The following is an 8,812-nucleotide window of genomic DNA, read 5'->3' on the forward strand; positions in this document are numbered from 1 at the left end:
TAAAAGATGAAAATTAAAAGAGCCTAACAATCAACAAGGATTAAATAGAAAAAACATAATTAAACAAATGAAAATCAATATACGTAAATATATAAATATCTCATATATCAAATTTATTTATTAATTTTCATTTGTTTAGAAATGTAAAAAAGATAAATGAAAATAAAAATAAAAATAAATAAAAATGAGAAATGAGAAATGTTTAGAGCAAGAACAACATATAAATAAGGTATCTAACTAAGATATAACTAAATTAAAGAGCCTAACAACCAACAAAGATCAAAAGAGAAGAAAATAACCAAGAGAATAATTAATTAGAAAGAGAGAAGCAAATAAAATTATATATATATATATAGGATTTAAATAGAAAAACATTAGTAAACAAATGAAAAACAATATATGTAACTATATAAATATCTCATATATATCTAATTTATTTATTAATTTTCATTTGTTTAGAAATGTTAAATAGATGAATAAAAATAAATAAATAAAAAATAAAAAATAAATAAAATAAATTAAAAAAAAGTAAATAAAGATGAGAAATGAGAAATGTTTAGTGCAAGATAAATATTTAAATAAGATATTTAAATGAGATATCTTATTTAAATGTTTATCTTGCACCAAACATTTCTCATGTATCTAATTAACTAGCAATTGTACCTTGGTGTGCAATGGGTACGTCAAAAAGGCATGGAATTCAATTGGAGAAAATTTTAGTCTAGTTTTGGATACATTTGTGTTGTACATGAAGTGAATTGATAGCAAATTTGGCAAATGTTGTTGTTCGTGTAACAAGGGTTAGAAACTAGTCCATCCAAACATGAGTTAAACAAAACCTCTAAATTAGCTCCCTTAGTCAATGTCAAAATGTCAAAGATGATCATATAAGATAACAATCCAACATAAATGTTAGTGTCCATATAGGTTATGTCAAAATGACTCCTATATATTTAATATTAAATATGGGTGTAACTTATTAATGAATTTTAATAATTATATTAAGAAAGATTGTAAGTCTAATAGATTTCTTCAGAATGTTAGGCAACTGGGATATCATATTCACCATAAAATACGTATGTTTATTATAATTCATCTATTAAAATTATTTAATAAATAAGTTTTACAAAAGATATTTAAAACTAGAATTACATATTTTATATATGATTTGTCATTATATATTTAAGTTAATAAGACAAAGTTTAATTTTAGTTAAAAAGTATAACGGTGGAGAGATATATTTTTATGTATAGGCTATATAGAAAAACACAAGATGCATAATAATAAAAATAGAACCAATTTAACACACAATCCATGAGATTTGTGGTCATTATGCAAGTGCGTGTGAATATTAAGGAATGTACATAGGCACATTTATGGAGGAAACAACTCGCATTAATAAGGAGATGGCACAAGTAAGACTAAGAAAACCATGCCATTAATATGTTGTGGCATACTAGGGGAGAGGACCCAATAGTTGTGCACCCTAACTTTGCGCATCTCAAAATCCTACGTGGAAATTTCAAATCTCTCCCAATTTTTTACAGTAGCTTACTTGGCAAGTCCCTTGCTTATAACTAAGGTTTCAGGGCCACATCATCAAGCATGGTGCCACATCAACATGCTTTTTGCCAAGGCGTCTAAAACAATACAAAAAAAAAGTGAGACAAATAGACGTGCAAAAGAGGCCCCAATACTTGTGCAAGTGATGTGGCATCACATGATTGGTTACTTTTCACAATTAATGGTACATTTCCTAACAGTAACAACTTTAAAGTCACAACTATTGGTGCATAGAGACACAAAAATTGATATTTTATTTGTACTATTATTGGAACAAAAAATATCAACAACTCTCACAACAAAAGGGATTTTTTGTGATGGGTTGCAGTGCATTAAACCAAACTTTTGTTATTTTCTTCTGTTAATAATAACTAGCAATTGCACCTTGGTGTGCAATGGGAACATCAAAGAGATGTCAATTAGGAAATATTTTGATCTATTTTTTACACACATTTGTGTAGCATGTGAGGTCAATTGGTAGGCCATTTGGCAAACAAATTTGTTTTTGCAAGAAATGTCTCAATGGAGAAGTGATAGCTTCAAATCAACCATACATCCATTTAGAAGGGTACTAACATGATTGAAAAAAACCTCTGAATTAGGAGGATAATTAGGCTCCATTACAAATGCTCATGTTATGTTTGCAATAAGGGGAGAGAGAGAGAGAGAGAGAGAGAGAGAGAGAGAGAGAGAGACCTTAAGTGATATATAGAGAGAGGGAGAGATAAGGGTAGAGAGAGAGGGGGATATTAAAGAAGAAATATGAAGATATATAGAGAGAGAGGAAAATTGATATACATATAGAGGTCTATGAAGAGGGAGGCAAAGAGGGAGACATGTCTAGAGATAGAGGGGAAGAGAGGAAGATAGAGGTAGAGGTAGATAAAGAGAGAGAGAGAGAGAGAGAGAGAGAGAGAGAGAGAGAGAGAGAGAGAGAGAGAGAGAGAGAGAGAGAGAGAGAGAGAGAGAGAGAGATGGGAAAAATATATAGTAAGGGAGAGAATGAGAGGGAGAAAATAATATAGATTTGGGAAGTGATAGATAAAGAGAGGTGGAGAAAGGGAGAAACATAGGTGTAGAGAGAGAAATAACAAGGTAGAGATTGTTAGATTATTTGTCATTGATGTCAACGTTCTTATAGTAATATTTTCATTATGTGAAATAAGAATGGATTTTTCTATGAAAGAAGAAAGAAACCAGTTTGTGATTATCAATGAAATTGAAGGAATTAATCACAAGCTAAACATGAATACGTTATAAAGAATTAATGCTGCTTGACTTGCAAATTATGACACTTAAGTTTTAAAAAATAGACATTACACTTATAGAGGCCGACCATATAAAAATTAGAAAATCATTTACTATATTCTGATATTCTGATTTGATATAATACAGGCTCACCTCCTTGGAGAAAGAAAAATAAATAAATGTTAATTTAAAGTGGCAGACCTCCCTTCATGTATATGCCACTTTTTGTAAAAGCAAAAATAAATTAATTTATCTTAAATATGGCTAACTTATTTATGAATGAATGCCTCCTTTGGGAGAAAGGGCATTCGAGGAGGTATTTAAGAAGATTAAAATGAGAATAAAATAAGGAAGATATAAAATGGAAAATTATTCATAAGTGCAAAAGCATATTTGAGAAAGTTATAGATGTTTTAAGAGTTATAAGGAGGTATGTTAAGGATTTTTAAGTAGAGAATATGAAGAATATAGTAGATTTGTGAAGCAGAAGATGTGGTAAATGAGTGAAGTTAAGAGCAGATTTGTAGAGGATTTATAGAAAACTTAGAACATACTATTTTGAGGGAGATTAAAAAATCTTTGTGAAGACCTATAATCATATTGTTGAAGATTTGTTAAGCAGATTTGTGAAGAGCAAATAGTTTTTAGGTCCCTCCTTTTGTGCCTTGTATCTCCTCTGCGGTTCCCTTTCTGGGGGCTTATTCCTCTCTACTTGTGCCATAACGTGAGCTTGGAACGATGTGTGGGTACCCATCAAAGCAAGATACGAGAGCTTCTATCAAATATTCTCAAGGCAACTGCCATGGTTGACATGTTTGTAAAATGTGGAGATACATACCAGTCATGAGAACTATTAACAAAATGCTCAAAATAAATGTCGTGTCATAGTAGGCACTAGCTATCCAAGGGCAATGGCTACGCAGCGGACAAAATGGCCCGCTGCCATGCCTTCTCCATCCCACATGCGATGCCATCACGCCGTCGATCATCGTCCAATCAACTGCGGCGGTCCCATCAACCCGTACACCACACGGATCTCCCTGCTAACGCCCAGTTTTACGCGCTCTGGGTGCCATTAATCCTCAACGCCCTGGGCACCTGCTTAAAAAAATATTAATAAAAACATGTTTATAATTTTTTAAAAATATGTTTTTCAAAAATTTTGTTTCTATGTTTTTGGATTATTTTATATAATTGAATTATTTTTTAAGAAATTTTGAAAAATGTATGTTGATTTAAAAAAAAAAATTTATCAAAATAAATATATCCATTCAACATGTTTCTTTTTTAATCCAAATAAATAATAAATTTATAATCATTGTTGTTGTATGTAAATTTTTTTTTCATTTTAGTGAATTTATTTAAATGAGTTGTTAATTACTATTTTAACGATTATATATTATTATTTTTTCCATGTTTATATTTTAATTTTTCTAACATATTTTCTATATCAATTGATTGTACTAATAATTTTAAATTATTCAACAACTATATTTTTAATGTACTAATAATTTTAAATTAAATTAATGATTTATACAAAATTAAATAGAATTTTTTTATACAATAAAAGTGGTACTATTCATAAAATGCAATTAATGTTTCATACATGAATAAATTAACCATTTTTTCTCTCATTTATTGTTGTACCTAATTTTATCATTGATAACTTAGTTATACCAAATCAAGCTCTAGACAACTTCTTTTTGAACTATGATATAAGATAACTAGAAAAATAAGTGAATTATACATCCTGCCCTACTTATAAAGAATAGAACCAAGTACTCATGCTTGTTAATTCGATAGAATAAAATAAACAATACTCTCATTTTAATGATGCCTTTTCTTTTCTAAAATGGAGATGCTTTGAATATTTCAATATGAAGTTCTATGTTTTCCTTGAAGATTTAAATAGAACCCCCTTCATAGTTAAATCAATTATTAGTTTGAATGAGTTTTAAATTGGGACAAGACTCTATTTGGATAAGATATGTATGGACAAGTACTAGTCAAATAAATCAAAATCGTACTAGACACCTATATAGTGTTTTATTGACTTGTTTACTATCAAGGGTTCTAGACAAGTTAGTTCGTGTCTCTATTAGTTCTGGTGAATGTTTATAGTTTTGCATTCTTAATCAAGTGACAATTTCTTTGGTGTACACCTCACAATCATTAAAAATTTACACAACACATGACATGTTAGATGTCAAAACATATTTGAAGTATCATGTAAAAATAACATGACCCAAAGAAAATTGCATGCTAATGGCATAAAATGAATAAAATTCATAATGGATTTAGCCACTTTGTCACATACACAATAGTAGTCCAACTCAAAAATATAGTATGCAAATAATGTCTCTATCTTGAAAAAACAAGCCACTCTATCCAAGATCCAAATTCTAAATAGAGTAAAAATATAGTATGCAAATAATGTCTCTATCTTGAAAAAACAAGCCACTCCATCCAAGATCCAATTTCTAAATAGAGTTACACACTCAATAAATAATCCATTACAATAAAGTATCATACACCATAATGGTTATCTAGGAAAATATTGACCACGATCCTCCATTATAGTATCATCACTACCTGCACATATAATGAGCTAGTTATAAAATTAATTTACAAATAAAAGAATCATTATTGATTGAAGTTCAATTCATAATGTTTTTACAAGTAAAAGACTCATTATTGATATTTTTTAACTTAAAACATTTACTAAAAGTAAAAATAAAAGTGACTAAGTTACTTAGTTAAAAATATTTAAGATAAAAATATTAACTTACACATATTTTTGATATTTTTTCATTTAAAAATAAAAGTAAAAATATGTGTAATTAAGTCTATGTAACTAATATACAAAATATACAAATTTAACATATATATTAAAAAAATATTAATGTAACTTAAAAATAAAATTAAAATATGTGTAAGTAATGTAAAATTTTAACATCCATAATATATAACTAATTAAGCGATTTTAACATATGTAAGTTAAAATTAATGATTAGTTGGACATATTTAAGTTAAAAAAAAATTAAAAAATAAACTAAAAGTAACTAAGTTACTTAGTTAAAAATATTTAAGTAACTAAGTTACACATATTAAAATTAAGAAATATAAAAAATTTACTAAACTAAAAATAAAAGGAACTAAGTAACTAAGTTAGTTAAAAATATTTAACCAAGTTACACATATTTTTTATATTTTTTAAAGCTTCTTTTTAATTATATTATACTTTTATTTTTAAGTTATATTAATAATTTTTTTAATATATGTATTAAATTTTTATATTAGTTACACATATTTTTACTTAATTACAACTTTTTTACTTTTATTTTTAAATTAAATTTATTATTAAAAAAAGAAATATATAATTAAAAAATTAAACTGTTATTTACCTAATGTATTTTAAAAAGTTAAAAAATAATATTGTTAAAATTTACATATATGTTAAAATCACATAATTATATATTATAATACAATTATATTAAAATAAATAAAAAAAAAAAAATTAAATATATAACTTATCGAGCTGATGGATTGATGGGGGTGGACGTGTACGGTTTGATTGGACGCTTGCGCAGGAGGACGGAAGGCGGTGCAGTGTCGTGCAGTCATGACATGGGGGGCATCCATGGAGAAGGCATGGCATGCGCGGGCCATTTTGTCCGCTGCATAGCCATTGCCCTATCCAAGCAACAAAACGACTTGGAGCATCCCCATCCATGTGCCATGCCTACTTGCATATCCCTCCAACGTACGACATAATGTCTGATATTTACGACATTTAGTTTCGTTGCTGACTGGGTGTCCCGTCCATCAAGTACCAACACCTCTCGATCCAAACGCTGATACAACAGATTGTACAAAGCAAGTGATAGCCAACGTCTACTAATTTAGATTTTAACAGTGAAAATAAAACAAATTACCTTCATGATAATAAAGCTTGGTGAAACTTTAATTGCAAATGTAATATAGCTAATAGATTTTAACGATGAAGATTAAACTAACTTATTTTTTGATGTTAAAAAGCAAATTATTTTATGTACATAAATCTTCCAGTTTTAAAACAATTCGAGAATGGAATTTAGGTGGTTTACCGAAAAATAAATTATGTAAAGATGTTGTTTTTCAATGTACAAAATAAATCTTTTTCTTTTCTTTACAAGTCATTTGTAAGAATTAAAAATAGTAAAAATTGGAAAATGATAGAGTATAAATATTATTTTTTAAATAAATAAATAAAATTATTAAAAATGAGAAAGAATTTAAAAACTAAGAAAATAAAATACTTCTTACTATAAACTTTATATTTAAAACGAGAGAAATAGTACATTAGTCATAATGTTATCTCTATTCTTCAAGACAAATTATTGTTACTAAATGAGACATTTAAAAGCAAAATTATTTGGTAATTTAGATGTACATTGACCACTTTCTATAGTGTCTTCAGTTCTATTTAAATACCATTGAATGTAATGGTTTATAGCAATTTAAGACCTTATCAATACTAGGAAGTGATAAATAATTGTCATATTTTTATTGGTCAAAATTTGTCTTTGATTGTAAAATTAAATGTTATTTAAGATTAGTTAAGATTTAAGATTTTTACATATTTGCCCCTATATTAACTATATTGTATTGATTGTCACTAATAAAGCTTAGACATAATAAACATAATATATGAGCAAATTTGTAATTGTATTATTAATAGTTTTGTATAAGATTTATGGATTCAACTGTGTATGGACTTTTTTGCTTCAATGTTTATGAGTAAAAATGAAAATTTGCAAACTTAGATTGACTAAAATAGAAAAGAGGGTGAAAAAGAGCACAATGTTCAAGATTGAAAAAAATATTTAAAAATAAAAAAGAAAGAAAAGACAATTAAAAGCTATCAAAAAGATAACTTGAGAACAAAAATAAAGATAAAAGAGATAACTAAGAATATAATTCTAAAGAATTAGCGAGCTTCTAAGAAATTGAGTAAAAATTAAATAAAATGGAATAAGAGGAAAAGAATTCTAAGAAAAAATCTAAGAAATAGAAAAAATAAAGAATAAGAAGGGCAATAAAAAAAAAAATCTAAGAAATAAGAAAATTATCTAGGAATAAAAGAAGAATTAAGTCTTTATTCTATTACTTTTCTTTATTTTTTTTGGACTTGTTTTGACTATTCATCCCTAAGCAATAATTTAGTGAAAATACTTAAGTTTAAACAAGTCACTCATTATTTCCCAAAGAGTTATCTTTACCTCTAATTTGTACAAATGACTCCTCATTTGGCAAAAGAGTGGGAGCTTGCTTCTATATTATATTAAATTTGTAATTTAATTATTTTAGTTTAATGTCATTGTAGATCTTAGAATCTAAAATTATGATGCAAATAAATTAGCTAAAGAATATTACTTCAATCTAATAAAATCATAAAGTATAATCTCTTTTAAAGAAACCCTTAACCATGCAACATTTAATGTAAAAAATAATACTACAATTTTTGTATAAAGACGAGTTTTTTTTTATATATCCTCATAGTAAAAGGTTTGTTTGAACAAATATATCAATAGTTCATATTGTATTATGGATGTTAATTTAAATGATAGTACTAGTGGTTAATTTAAATGGTAGTATTATAGTTTTAACATCCATAATACGATTTGAATTATTGACCAATAAAAATATGATAATTATTTATCATTTCCTAGCATTGATAATGTGTAAAATTGCTATAAACCATTACATTGAATGGTATTTTTTTTTATGTATTTTTAAGTAGTATTGTAATAAGAGATATTATTTAAAGAAATTATTTTTAATACAAAATTAATGTAAATTTACTTTTACATTGTATTACATGTTAGTGATTAAGAATTGTATCAACATTCATAATGTTATTATTATTTTTTAATAGAAAAAAATGGTCAATCTTCATCTAAATGATCATATATAGTTTTTATAAAATATCTCATTTATAATAAATTATCATGAAAAATGA

Source organism: Cryptomeria japonica, chromosome 5 (assembly GCF_030272615.1).
Source record: "Cryptomeria japonica chromosome 5, Sugi_1.0, whole genome shotgun sequence".
Lineage (NCBI taxonomy): Eukaryota > Viridiplantae > Streptophyta > Pinopsida > Cupressales > Cupressaceae > Cryptomeria > Cryptomeria japonica.